Source organism: Procambarus clarkii, chromosome 26, assembly GCF_040958095.1.
Source record: "Procambarus clarkii isolate CNS0578487 chromosome 26, FALCON_Pclarkii_2.0, whole genome shotgun sequence".
Lineage (NCBI taxonomy): Eukaryota > Metazoa > Arthropoda > Malacostraca > Decapoda > Cambaridae > Procambarus > Procambarus clarkii.
This window is the reverse complement of record NC_091175.1, coordinates 34117220-34132581: the sequence shown is the minus strand read 5'-3', so window position 1 is coordinate 34132581 and position 15362 is coordinate 34117220. Positions and strand designations below refer to the sequence as shown.

Sequence of the window (15362 nt, the reverse complement as noted above, 5' to 3'; positions counted from 1 at the left end):
TAAGCTATACCTGATTTTGGTTAATTACACCTGACCAACCCTAGGGATGGGTTGGTCAGGTGTCTTCCTATATATCCTCCCCCTTCTCCCTTCTCCTTAGTCAGTCTGGTGTTGACAAAGGCTTTAACAAAGCCGAAACGTTCACCTCATTTCATATTTCTCTGGATTTTCCGCATATATATATATATATACGCAAATTCAGATTTTCTTTAAAACAAATACACATTGTTTTACCGATACATTTATAGTCACTAATGTTGGTACATTTCAAACTTCGAGTAAGTATACTCGAGGTATTTTAGTCATGGTTCAACTGATAGTACGTGTCTAGGGACCCGAGTTCAATCCCATTGCAGTCCTTCCATATTTTAGTGCATATACATCACTATTTAAAAACAGGAACAAAAATACAACCTAACGTGGCTTCTTTCACTACAAGCTTAAGAGAACCAGCTTAGTTTGGAGGATAATCTGTTGATCTTTGACAAATTTCCCACTGACCAATTCTAACTCTTCTTCACTACTCATTTATTAACACTGTCCCAACTCCTTACCCGTCTAGTATGAAGTAGCCGAGGGTGATGTGCCTGTAGTCTGGAACGGCTGCAACATGTTCCATCTTCTTGGCTTTTCCTCACAGAGAATCTCAGTTCCTTCATGTCGTGTGCAGGCGACGAGTCAACGTGGCTAGAGCATGTCGACCAGACCACACTAGAAGGTGAAGGGACGACGACGTGTCGGTCCGTTTTGGACCATTCACTAGGCATTGGCTAATTCCAAGCCACCCTTGGAAAATACCACTACTGTGTATTCGTATATTGTGGCTAAGGTGAATGAACCTGACACAAACGCCATTTAGACGAGACAGAAGACGTTTAAGACGACGACAAAGTTTGTCGATTTCACAGACGACGACTCAAATAACCGAAACAAACAGCCAGCGTCGTCTTAGATGGCTTAGGGAATTTTGACACAAGTGTCATCTTCGTAAAGATTCAAGAGTCACAATCTTTTCGATCTGCGGCGGGAGATTATTGCCCTACTGGACAAGCAAGGTCTACGCCTACAGAATTACAGTTTTGAGCCCCACGTCACATTATTCAAGCGACGGCGGGTGAATGAGAATGAACTTGCTTATTACAAGAGACCCACCGTTCAAACCCAACATCGAGAAATCATAAGAGATCTGATCAAATCTGCAAATATTCCCCGCCGAACGAAAATCTCCATTCCAAGGGTGGGGTTCAAGGAGTATACCCTGAAGTATGCTTCCCAATCTACAAATATGCCCACGTCAAGTGGGCACTTGGCTAATTCCCAGCCAACCTTGGAAAATACCACTACCGTGTATTCGTATATTGTGGCTCAGATGAATGAACCTGACAAACGCCATTTAGGCGAGAGAGAAGAAGTTTAAGACGACGACAAAGTTTGTTGATTTCTCAGACGACGACTGAAACAACTGAAACAGACAAGGAAGACAGTCAAGACGACGCCAGAGCTTCTCATAATTACAAATTATATGTAAATAAAATGTTTCTTTTAATTCAGTATTTTTATAAACATGATATATTTAAATCATAAATCATATTATATGATTTACATATATTTTTATATTATTATATACAATAACCAGATACAAATCATATGTATATAAAATAATGTATGTATATAAAAAATTAATAAATTTTATTGTATAAAAAAAAATGCAGGGGGTAATGATGTTGGTCAAGTTAGGAGTGAGGAACCAACAGATTCAGGACAGCCATTGAATTAGTTAGGAGCAAGGGAGGAATCCCGATCATATGTGGCATTCTTCCAAGAACGGGAGTGGGAAATGAATGGATGTCGAGGGCACTTTGTGTCAATTGCCGGCTGGAAAGATTTCAAATCAAATGCAATATCTTTCATAGACAAATGGGAACACTTGTATGGAAGAAATGAAATGTATGCTCGTAATGGGGTGCATCTATGGAGGGCTGGGGTTGTTGCGAGCTCGTTGGAACCAGTGATTAGAGGTGTTCGGGTTTAAAATGTTAGTAGATAGTGGTACGGGAATTGATTTGGAGGAAGAAGGTAATGAAAGTATGGGTTTGTGGGAGAAAGGAATTGGCGAAATGATCAGGGAAAGAAAAGGGCCTCAAAATAACAATTCACTTAGGGTATATTACACTAACAGTAGAAGTCCAAGAAATAAAATTAACGAATTAAATGCTCTTGTCTGCACAAAAAAAATTATTGCACTTGCCGAAACGTGGATGAATGTAGAAAATAGAGAACTATTAGCCGAATATCAAATAAATGGATTTAAACTATTTCACACAGATCGATATATTAGACGAGGAGGGGGAGTAGCCACACATGTTAGGGACAATTAGAAATGTAGTCTCAAAGAGGGAATCAAGTAAGTAAGTAATTATCAAAAGAAGGCACCAAACTGGGAAGGCTATGTAGCACCATCAAATACGCAAAATAATCAGAGGGCGCTAAATATCACCAAGGATGCCAATACGAGAACAAAAACGCATAAGGCGAACGATATCAAAAGTATCCGAGTCACCAAGAATTCTATCGAGGGACAGGTGACCGCGAGGGGCGGTCGGAAAGCAAGACACACGCTCGTCATGGAAGTCAGGACATTCAAGAAGGACATGCACGACCGTAAGAGGGACAATGCAATTAGGAAAATAAGGAGCAGGGCGGCGCTCCATCAAGTGACCATGGGTTAAGCGAGTATGGCCAATACGCAACCTCGCCAGAGCTGTTTCCCACCGCCGGTTACGGTGGAAGGAGGACGGCCACGAGGAAACAACATTTAAGAGTACGTAGCTTGTTACCAGTAACAGACAACCAAGAAGCCTGCCAACGGGTAAGGACTGAGGAATGGATAACCGGGTAAAAGTCGGAATACGGAATGCCTTTGCGAGAGATGGGACAAGAGCGGACAGCTTCCTTGGCAGCAGCATCCGCACGCTCATTTAAAGACACACCAATATGGCTGGGAACCCAACAAAACTCAACCGACTTAAATTTACTGTGAACGAGAAACAGCCAATGCTGGATCTCGACAACTACTGGATGAACCGGATTAAAGGACCCGAGAGCCATGAGGGCACTACGAGAGTCAACAACAACCACAAAGGAAGACTGACAACGAGAAAGCAGGAGACGAAGAGCATAGAGAATAGCATAAAGTTCCGCTGTAAAGATGCTAGTCTCCGGAGGCAAGCGACACATATAAGTGCGATCAGGAAAAACAACAGAGTAGCCAACACCGTCCGCTGACTTAGACCCATCGGTGAAGACAGAAACGGAGCGGGAGTGAGAAGAAAAGTGCTAGTGGAAAAGGAGGTTTAGAACCATAGGAGGGGTAAAAGCTTTAGTGATACGGGTCAAGGAAGTACAAAACCGCGGAAGAGGGACCCTCCACGGGGGCAAAGAAGGAACAACACGAGGAGAAACATCAGAAATACGAACGGAAAGAGAATCCTGTAGGCGAGATAACCGGACAGAAAGAGGGAGGTGGTGAAGAGGAACAGGAACCGCAGGAGGGGTAAAAGTTAAAGCACGACAGAGGCGAGAGGAAGGATGTTGTAAGGACCGGGCAAGATAGCGAAGACAGTAGCGATCACGGCGGTCCTGGAGAGACAGGAAGCCAGTGTCAACATACAAGCTAAGGATGGGAGTCGAACGAAAGGCACCAGAACTGAGGCGCAACCCAGTATGGTGCAAAGCATCAAGACGGCGAAGAGTAGAAGGAGAAGCAGAAGAGTAAGCAGGGCAACCATAATCCAGCTTAGACAGGACGAGAGAGGAATGTAAAGCAAGGAGAGTGCGCCTATCAGCCCCCCCAAGAAGTATGGGACAAGACCCGAAGGAGGGTAAGGGCCTTAGAGCACTCAACACGGAGGTAAGAGATATGGGGAGACCAAGACAAACGAGTGTCAAGGAATAACCCCAAAAGCTTCGCGGAATCTTTGTATTCAAGGGGATGACCATAAAGTGACAAAGAGGGACGAAGAACAACCCGTTTCCGCGTAAAAGTCATGGCACAAGTCTTAGAAGTAGAGAACTTGAACCCATGACCTGTGGCCCAAGACGACACGGCATCAATTGCAAGTTGAAGCCGGCGTTGAAGGAGAGGCGAATCATCACCCTGACAACAAAGGGTAAGATCATCGACATAGAGAGCGGAGAAGACACCAGAAGGAAGAGGAAAGAAGACCATTGAGGGCAACCAGAAAAAGAGTGCTCAGAACACTACCCTGGGGCACACCTTCGTATTGCTGAAAAGAGGGAGAGAGCGGTACCAAGGCGCACCCGAAAGGAACGACGAGAGAAGAAGCTGCTGAGAAAGAGAGGGAGATGACCACGAAGGCCAAAAGAATGAAGTTGAGATAGGATATGATAACGCCAAGTGGTGTCGTAAGCCTTTTCTAGGTCAAAAAGGACGGCAACAACGGAGGTCTTCGCAGCAAAAGCAGTACGAATATAGACCTCCAAGTTCACCAGGAAGCCATGTCGTGCTGCGGCACTTGCGGAAACCAAATTGAGAAGGGGAGAGGAGGTGATGGTGTTCCAGGAACCACATCAGACGAACGTTAACCATACGTTCAAAGAGTTTGCAGACACAACTTGCGAGAGCAATAGGGCGAAAGTCCTTAGGGGAAGTACCCAGAGACCCCGGTTTGCGAACAGGGAGGACAACGGCATCGAGCCAGTCCTCAGGGACTGACGACGACTCCCAGATCCGATTATACAGACTCGGTAAATACCGAGACGTGCTCGGAGGGAGATGGCGAAGCATCTCATAATGAATACCATCGGAGCCCGCCGCCGTAGAACCGCAGAGGGCCAGCGCAGACCGAAGTTCAGAGAGAGAGAAGGGATCATTATAGGGAAGCTGAAGATGAGTGCAGAAATCTAAAGGATGAGACTCAAGGACAGGTTTACGAAGAAGGAAAGATTGGGGAAGATGAAGACCAGAGCTAACAGAAGAAAAGTGGGAACCCAGTTCGGAAGCGACCTGCAACGGGTCCGCCACAAGAGTATCATGGAGGTGAAGGACCGGTGAAACATCGGCAACGAACTTACCCGCTATCTTGCGGATACGCTTCCAGATCTGGGCCAGAGGGGTTTCGGACGTATTTGTCGAGACATAAGATGCCCAACATTCACGTTTAGCCGTACGGATGGCCCTACGGGCCACCGCACTCGCTTTCCGAAAGAAAAGAAAAGAATCGGTCGTCTGCTTACGGCGGTGCTTCTTCCAGGCTGCACGCTTACAGCCCGAGCACAGTCCGCATTCCACCAGGGAACGCACTTCCAGGGAACGCACTTCCGTGGACCCCGAGAGGAAGAGCGAGGAATAGAGCGGAGGGCAGCGTCGAAGACAGTGTCATGAAAAAGGAGGAGAGCGCAAGAGAGGGGCAGAAGGGAGAGGTCAGAGAGAGTAGCACTGAGGGAAAATAGGGTCCAGTCCGCCTTAGCAAACTGCCACCTAGGGAAAGAGAGGGAAGGGCGAAAAGAGAAAGGAAACAAGGATGGGGAAATGATCACTTCCATGGAGGTCATCAAGAACCTGCCACGTGAAATCTAAGTAAAGAGAAGAAGAGCAGAGAGAAAGATCAAGACAAGAAAGGGAGAGAGTTCGAGAGTCCAAATGAGTGGGCTCACCAGAATTCAGAAGAGACAGGGAAGAAGAGAACAAACGGCTCAAGGAGGCGACCCTGGGTATTCGTCAGAACGTCACCCCAAAGAGAATGACGACAATTGAAGTCACCCAGCAGGAGCACAGGCTCCGGCAACGAGTCTAGGAGGCGTTTCAAATCAGGAAGAGAGAGCGGGACACTCGGGGGAGATAAATGGAACAAACTGTGTACCATTTCCCCACAAAGATACGAGCAGCAGAACAATGGAGAGGCGAAGGAAAAAGTAAAGGAACAAAGGGAACATCAGCCCAAATCAAGAGAGCAGAAGAATTAGAAGCCCCAGCAATGGCTGGGGGGGGGGGGGGAAGAGAGAAAGGAATAGCCACGAAAACGACCAGGACGAGCACCAAGCATTGGCTCCTGGAGACAGACACAAAGGGGCGAAAACCGCGAAACCAGAAGTTGGAGTTAGAGGAAATAGGCGTAATAACCTCGAACGTTCCATTGAAGAATGGACAACGACGAGAAGAGAAAGGACAAAAACAGAGAACAAGGAAGAAACAAAGGCGAAAGACCAACAGAGCACGTTAAAGAATATCAGGGTCGGGATCAGGGTCAGCAAAGTCAGGGTTAGGGGGCATGGGTAAACCGAGCAAAGACGGAGGGAAGGAAACGGGAGAACAGATCAGCGGTGGGCGGGCAGGGTCCGGAGGAGGAGGAGGAGGAAACGGAGAGGAGCAGTCAAGGACAGCAGCAGGAAGAGGGGGAGTAGAAAGAGGGGAGCGCACCCCAGCAAGAGCAGCAACCGAAAGGGAAGCAGGGGCCAAAGAAACCTCCATAGCAGGAACAGGGGGCGCAAGCACTGAAACGGGAGGGGAAGGAGCAACAGAGCCATAAGGAGGAGCTGAGGAAGAAAGCGAAGCCTTCTTACCCGCCGGGGAAGAGGAAGGAGAGGAGCCAGGCTTACGCTTCTGACTTAAAGAGACCGGTGTCCCAGCAACTACGTACCGGGCAACGGATTCCAGTGTCTCAACAGGAGAAGCCGAACGAGAGCACACACGACGGCCGTTAGGAGAGCGATGGACATCCGCCCGCACCGACAGGCGGTGGGGGAGAGCCGATAGATGGAGGAAGAGGATGAGAAGGAGGATCGGAGGGGGACGAGGAAGAAGACACAGAAGACACGACAGACCGGGTAGAAGGAAGGGGAACCCCCAGACAGAGGACCAGGAGGAGGAGCCTTCGGGAGAGAACCCAAAGGGACTGAGGAGGGGGCAGTGGGCGCATCAGGGTCCAAGGACCGGAAACGGTTGCGAGTCTGAGGAAGGCGGGAAGGACGAGGAGAGGAAGAGCGCAACACGCGAGCATAAGAGATATTAGCATAAGGCGGGAGCCGGCGAACCTGGCGCCTCGCCTCAGGAAAAGATAAACGCTCCCGGTGCTTCAAGTTGAGGACGGCTGCCTCAAGCTTGTAATGGACACACGCACGGGAGAAGGTAGGATGGGCCTCACCGCAGTTGAGGCAACGAGCCTGGGGAGAAGCGCACTCCGACTTAGAGTGACCTTCGCCACCACACAAAGGACAGAGAGAGACAGTCCCGGAGCAGCGGAGGGCACCATGCCCAAACCTCCAGCACTTGTTGCAGAGCCGAGGAGAAGGAATGTACTCCTGGACAGAGCACCTGGCACCAGCAAGAATGACAGAGGGTGGAAGGGTCCTACCATCAAAGGTAATCTTCACAACCCGGAGGGGTTGACGGCGACTACCACGAGGGGGACGAGTAAACGTCCACCTGGAGAATAGAATGGCCCTGGGCAGCGAGAATATGTCGAATATCGTCGTGGCAGTCGCGCAGGTCCCGAACACCGGTCGCAACATGGGGCGGGAGCAAAATAGTGCCAACACTGGCATTCAACCGAGCGTTCTTCGAGACCCGAACGGGGGTCTCGCCAAGGCAGGATAAGGCAGCCAAGCGGGAAGCAGCATCCTGAGAAGGAGCAGCAACGACACGTGTACCGAGACGAGTGGGGTTGAAAGTAATGGAGGCATCCACGGAATCAATGAGATGTCGATGGAGGGAGAAATCGTTAGGAGGCGCAGAATCAAGAGGGAGGAGATCAAAATATTTGGCCCACGAAGCGGGACCAAACAAGGCTTGATAGGTAGCAGAACTGGAAGGAATCGAGCGAGGGCGGCCGTGACGAGGACGGCGGTGAGAACCCCCAGAGAGAGAGAGGGGTTAAAAGGCGCAGTAGTTACAACTAGAGAAGGAGCCGCGCCAGGGGACGAGGTAGTCACCACTGGGGGCTTGGTGCTCGACCCAGCCACAGAGGAGGGAGGGGAGCCAGAGGAAGGAGTCAGAGAGGCCAAAGGAGGAGCAAGGTCGGGGCCCAATGCAGCGGAGGCTACAGAGCCCGGTCTTCCAATACGGACCGACTCGGGGGCTTGGTCGCCCACCCCACAAGCCTGAGAAGGTAAACCAGAAGAAGCCGAAGCAGGGGTAATCATCTTGACGAAAAGAAGAATTCACTCACGAATGTGCCCCCACACCCACCATGGAGCCACAGTTAGAGGCAGGACACCCAACAAGAAGCTATCGCCGATCTTGTCGGGGCCTCCTAGGGGTGCGTCGCGAGTATACGCCCCACAAACGCCACCTTAAGAAACCGACAGTCCGTCGAGATCGGGTTCAGTGACGAAGTGGGGATTGACAATAAAAGGTTCCCCTCGCTCTCGACGTCGGGTACTGCAGTTCTACGGGTGCATGAGTATGCCTCCTCAAGCACCCGGGCGTCAAAATAGAAGTAGTCCAAGGGAAGAACCAGAACGAGCAAAAGGTCGGCAGGAAACGGCAAGCAGATAGGAGAAGAGGGGGAGAAAAACGAAACAGAAGGAAAAGGAAAAGATGCCCAGCAGAATTGGAGAGGACGGCAGCAGGAGCACAAGGCTAGAAAAGGACAGGACAGTCCCAAGGAGCATCACACTCCGGCAGCCGCCCACTAAGCCCCCACACGGCGACAACGAGCTGAGCGGGGAGGGGGAGAGGGAATCAAAACCGAGCCACAAACTATTTGGATAGAATTAAACGAAAAAGCAATTATAATATGAGTTATATATAGGCCACCAAATTTAGACAATGGAAGCAAAGCATCTATGGGATGAAATATCTAAAGCATCTAGATCTAACAGTATTTATGTCATGGGCGACTAATTTTAGTGGAATAAACTGGTTGAACAAATCGGGGAATAATGAAGCAGAAGATTTCCTAGAATTAATTGAAGATTGCTTTCTTACACAACACATTAAGGAACCAACTCGGGAAAATATTTTAGATTTTGTGTTAACCAACAGCAAAACAAATTAATGACATCGAAATAGGTGGTGAGCTAGGGAACAGCGATCACAAAGAAATCAGATTTTGCATAGAATGGAATAGACCTGTAAGAAAAAATTCTGTTAAAGTGCCTGATTTTCTAAAAGCTGATTTTAATAGCCTAAGAAATTTTTGGGGTCAAATAGATTGGAAAGTCTTGGGTATGGGGTGTGGGCCGGTCTTTGAGCGAGACATGAACCCAGCGATAGGTGACGTAAAAAGGGATTTTATGTAGATTTAATATATAACTAAAAATGTTCTAAAAGCACAGTAACATAGTATACCATACAAATTTAATAAATCGAATACTAAAGACCCAAAGTGGATAAAGAAATTAAAGAACCTTATAGGTAAAGAGAGCTTGGCACAAAAGGATTAAGAATGGGGAAGTCAGTTTAGAACAGGAATTCGTACAACTAGTTAAAAATGTTAAAAAAGATTAGGAAAGCAAAAAAAAGTCTATGAAGTTCGCATAGCAGAGTAAGCAAAGTCAAAACCTAAAGGGTTTTTTCCAGTTATATCGAACTAAGACTAGGGAATGGATAGGTCCATTAAAACCCGGGACAGGTCAAATAACTGATAATGACAAGACTAGTAGTATTTAACAAATATTTTATATCTATTTACTAAAGAAGAACTTAACAATATGCCTTCAGCCGAACAAGTCTCTGGGTGGGGATGAGGACAGGTTGACAAGTTTAGCAGTTACCAGGGAGGATGTAATTAAACAATTAGTAAAACTAAAACCAAACAAATCCCCAGGGCCGGATGAAGTGTTTGCCAGGGTGCTTGAAGAATGCAAAGAGGCACTTTCCGAGCCACTGTACCATATTTAATAAATCAATAGACTTAGGTAGAGTGCCAGATTCATTAAGGTAGCTAACATGGTACCAACTTTTAAGAAAGGAGATAGATCACTTGCGTCAAACTATCTGCCAATTAGCCTAACTTCTGTTGTGGGACAGTTACTTTAATCAATAATTGCAAATACAATTCGTCTCCATCTTTTAAAACAAATTAATAAAAGTCGCAACATGGTTTTACAAATGGCTGTTCATGTTTAACACATTTGCTAACTTTTTATTCCAGCATAGTTGAGGCAGTTTATAGTGGTAAGGATTGTGATGTGTACCTTGACTTTAGCAAAGCTTTTAATACAGTGCTACATGAAAGACTAGTTAAAAAAATAGAAGCTCAGGGTATTGGGGGCGCTGTATTAAGTTTGATTAGGACATGGCTATTCCAAAGGAAACAGTATAAATGGGGTTAAGTCAGTGGGATAAAGTTAGTGGAGTACCTCATGGCTGTCCTGGGACCTCTGTTTATAATATATAAATGATTTAGATTTAGGTTCGAGTAGCAACATCTGCAAATTTGCAGACTATACAAAAATCAGTAGGGAAATCAACACGAAAGAAGACTATCACTTCAAGTTGATCCAATTAGGGTTTTAAAATGTTCAAAAGACTGGTAGATACAGTTTAATGCTAATAAATGGAAAGTTGAGGCTAGGTAATGATAGAGTTACAAGATAAGAGCTAGATGGTGTTGAGACTGCGAAGTCGGATTGCGAAAGGGATCCGAGAGTTATGATTAGTAAGAATTTAAAACCAAACGATCAATGCATGAATGTTCGTAATAAAACGAATGGGACACTGGGATTTATTAATCGAAGCGTTAGTAACAAGACACCTGGTGTAGTTCTTTAGCTATATCTTGCTCTGGTTAGGCCCCATTTAGATTATGCAGTCCAGTTTTGGTCGCCGTACAATTGAATGGATATAAATTCCCTTGAACGTGTCCAGCGTAGGATGAGAGTTAATTTCCCAAATTAGAAGTCATTCATATGAAGAAAGATTAATAAAACTTAAATTGCATTCACTGGAAAGACGAAGAGTTAGGGGTGACATGATAGAAGCTTACAAGTGGATGAATGGACATAACAAAAGGGGATATTAATAGGGAATTAAAAGTATCAACTCTAGACAGAACACTAAACAATGGGTATAAATTAAACAAGTTTAGATTTAGGAAAGACTTTGGTAAATACTGGTTCGGTAACAGGGTTGTCGATATGTGGAACCAATTACTGCGTAACGTGGTGGGGTCCCTCGATTGTTTGAAGCGCGGGTTGGACATTTATACGAGTGGGATTGGGTGGTTATAGATAGGAGCTGCCGCGTATGGGCCACTAGGCCTTCTGCAGTTACCTTTGTTCTTATTCTCAAATCTATTGTCGTCCTGGACCAGTCTCATGTCGATAACTCATCTTCACTAGCTTTCCAGTTAGACATTTTGGATGCGATCCAAATTGAAAAATAACCATCTTCAATTTATAGGCAAGCAGCGAAGGAAATCTTGGAAGAAAAAGCAAGGCAACAGGTACGGAAGGCAAGGTGTAATAAAGGGGGAAATTATAGGAATAAGAAAGTTAGAGAAAACTAGATAAAAAGGGTAGGCTTAAGTTAAGTCATGTTAGAAAATTTAGAACATTTTAGTATATACTGTTACAGGGAAAAGTCAACAGCAACAAAGCCAGGACTTAAGGCGATTCAGAAGAGAGCATTGTTTGCGTCTGCAGACAAGATTTTTGTTCAAGTCTCATTTCATCAGCAGACTGAACTAGATCGCTACGAAAAGTGTTAGGCGAACTTTATGTCAGGAGGACGAAAGGTATTGGTAACAGTTTAAGTCCAGATATGAAGGAAAGGCAAAGCCCAGTGCAACTAATGTTGGTAGCAGGATGAAAAAGATATCTTTTAGCTTGATAATAAGCAAAGTAGATAAAAATGTGAAAGGTAAACAAGGCCAGAGAATGATTATAAAGAAAATATCAGAATCAAGGAATCGAGCCTTGAATCTTAGAGCGCAGAAGAAGACATGGGAGGACATTTCTTAAGAACGTAAGAATAAGACAACGGCAGAAAGCCAATTGGCCCGTACGAAGCATCTTATTCGCAAGATTCCAATTCATGTCCAACCCATGTTGGACACGAAGAAGGGAGCCCACCCCCCCCCCCCCCCTCCAACTTCCATGTTACGCGGTAATTTATTCCATATATCAACCCTGTTACCCAATTAGTATTTACCCGTGTCTTTCCTAAATCTAAAAATTATCCAACTTATACCCATTGTTTCGCGTTCCGTCTGTTTTATACTCTTAATATATCCCCTTTATGACTTTTTCCACTTAAACCTCTCATGTCAACCCCCCACCCCCTAACTTCAACTTTCCAGAGGCTGCAATTAAACTTTTTATTAAATTATTTTAATCTGAAAGATCTCCAATTTGGGGAAATAACTTTGCCATCCTACACTGGACACGTAGGAGCGAGTTTATATCCATTCTATAGTACGGGGACTAAAACCGAAGTGCATAATATAAATGGGTCCTAACCGGAGAAAGACAGCTTTAGAATACCAGCTGTCTTGCGACTAATACTTTTATTAATAGATAGCAGCGTCTTATTTGCCTTATTACGAATATTGTTGGGATCCAACTGTCATGGATACTTTTATCCATATTACCCAAATACGTAGGTATCTTATGTGTAGATATATATATTTAATTATTGCCACTTCGTTGGACGTACAGTATCATATACTTCAAGATTAACAATGAGAATCGCGCTACTCCTCCGTCAATTTTTCTCTTCCGAGCCATTTACTTCTCTAGACTACGAAACATTAAACCTATCTACTTTGAAACAGTAAAGTAGTTTTTGAGGCTCCCTCAGCCAACTACACCTATATATACCATCTAAGACTGAATAATATATATATATAAAAAATATATATATAATATATATATATATATTTATATATATACTGGAACCCCAAACGTCTGTAGAAGTTTTTCTACCTTCTTGGGTGGTTCAATTTCATTACTATCCTGATGCCGATTTCTGAAATTCTCTACGGCGTTAACCAAACCATCTTCCACTGGTATTTCGAAAGATTGAGATCACCTCGTCGTAATTTTTACAGAAGGTTGGCCACACACACACCTGCGACGTATCGAATGGTGGGTGTGAGTAGAGTACTGGTGTCTGCCCACATTCCGGCAGGTACTCATTGCCTCGCCCGGTGATTCTGATTGGCCATCAGAATTCCCGCCACCGGACGATCGTTAACGATCGCTGGTCGTTAACAACCCTGCATGGTTGTTAACGTCGTTCTCCCTGCACCATTGAGCAAGAAAAATATTACTCTTAATACCACCAATTCTATTCCGATGCGACGCAATTCGGAACTTTACGTAACACTCCCCCCCCCCCCCTAGAAGGTGAAGGGACGACGACGTTTCGGACGACAGACCGAAACGTCGTCGTCCCTTCACCGTTTAGTGTATGGTTTGGTCAACATACTTTAGCCACGTTATTGTGATTCAACGCCTGCACTCCTCCCCCCTTAAATAAGTGTTGTCTCGGAGCATCCAAACAAACTTTCTTCGACGAATGTAGTACTATTCATTTTACGTCCATCATACAATGATTCAACTCGTTCTAGTCATGACACGTCTCATTAGACATACATTATAATTTCCTTCTGAAGATGTATTAATATACGAAAGTACTTGAGGAAATTCCTGTTTCAATTCAGGAAATAGTGTTAAGTTTCAATAGTGTTAATCCAGTTTCAATAGTGTTAACTAACAGGGAAACACAAATTAAGGATACCGAAATAGGGAGTGAGCTAGGGAACAGTGATCATAAAGAAATCAGATTTAGCATTCAATGGAATAGATCTGTAGGAGAAAATTCTGTTAAAGTGCCTGATTTTCGAAAAGCTGATTTCAATAGCCTAAGAATTTTTTGGGGACAAATATATTGGAAAGTCTTGGGTATGGGGTGTGGGCCGGTATTGGAGCTAGACGTTAACCCAGAGATAGGTGACGTAAAAGGGGTTTTCCATGTGGATTCAAAATATAACCTTTTTAAAAATATTCTAAGCTAAGCCCAGGAATGTAGTATACCATATAAAATGAATAGATCGAATACTAATGATCCAAAGTGGATAACAAAGGATCTGAAGAACCTTTTAGGCAAAAAGAGAGCATGGTGCAAAAGGATTAAGAATGGGGAAATCTGTTTAGACCAGGAATTCGTACAGAAATAATAAAAAGAGAGATAAAGAAAGCAAAAAGAAACTATGAAGTTCGCATAGCAGAGCAATCAAAATCAAATCCTAAAGGGTTTTTCCAATTTTACCGAACAAAGATTAGGGAAAGAATTGGTCCATTAAAAACTGAGACAGGTCAAATAACAGATAGTGATGAAGAGATGAGTAGTATTTTTAATAAATATTTTGTATCTGTATTTACTAAAGAGGAACCTAACAATATGCCTTCAGCCGAACAAGTCTATGTGGGTGGGGACGAGGACAAGTTGACGAGTTTAGCAGTTACCAGGGAGGATGTTCTTAAACAAATAGTAAAACTCCAACCAAACAAATCCCCAGGGCCGGATGAAGTGTTTGCCAGGGTGCTTAAAGAATGCAAAGAGGAGCTTTGCGACCCACTGTCTACCATATTTAATAATTCAATAGAGTCAGGCAGAGTGCCAGAGTTATGGAAAGTTGCTAATGTGATACCAGTTTTTAAGAAAGGAGATAGATCACTTGCGACTAACTATCGACCAATTTGCCTAACGTCTGTTGTGGGAAAGTTACTCGAATCTATAATTGCAAATAAAATTCGTGTTCATCTTGAAAACATAAATTAATAATTAAGTGGCAACATGGTTTTATAAATGGCCGTTCATGTTTAACAAATTTGTTATCTTTTTATTCTAGCATAGTTGAGGCAGTTGATAGTGGTAAGGATCGTGATGTTCTGTAACTTGACTTAGTGCCACATGAAAGACTGATTAAAAAGATAGAGGCTCATGGTATTGGGGGTGCTATAATAAGCTGGATTAGGGCATGGCTATACCAAAGGAAACAGTTAGTATAAATGGAGTCAAGTCAGAGTGGGAAAATGTTGTAAGTGGAGTGCCTCAAGGCTCTGTCCTGGGACTTCTTTTGTTTATAATATATATAAATGATTTAGATTTAGGTTTCAGTAGCAACATTTGCAAATTTGCCGTTGATACGAAAATCGGTAGGGAAATTAATTCGGAGGGGGACTCACTATCACTTCAAGTTCATCTAGATAGGGTTTTGAAATGGTCAAAGGATTGGCAAATGCAGTTTAATGCTGATAAATGTAAAGATCTGAGGCTAGGTAATGATGATAGAGTTACAAGATATGAGCTACATGGTGTTGAGATTGCGAAAGTGGTCTGGGAGTTATGATTAATAAGAATTTAAAACAAAAGGATCAATGCATGAATGTTC

The 15362-nt window shown here is 44.4% G+C and overlaps 1 long non-coding RNA gene across 1 annotated transcript; it reads right to left on the bottom strand.

The window, feature by feature from the left end:
• Positions 1-721: 721 nt before the first annotated feature.
• Positions 722-13057, bottom strand: LOC138368764 (uncharacterized). Its single transcript, XR_011229667.1, has 2 exons — positions 12889-13057; positions 722-1462 (listed from the first exon to the last, which is right to left on the bottom strand). It is a non-coding gene; the product is annotated as an uncharacterized lncRNA (long non-coding RNA).
• Positions 13058-15362: the final 2305 nt, after the last annotated feature.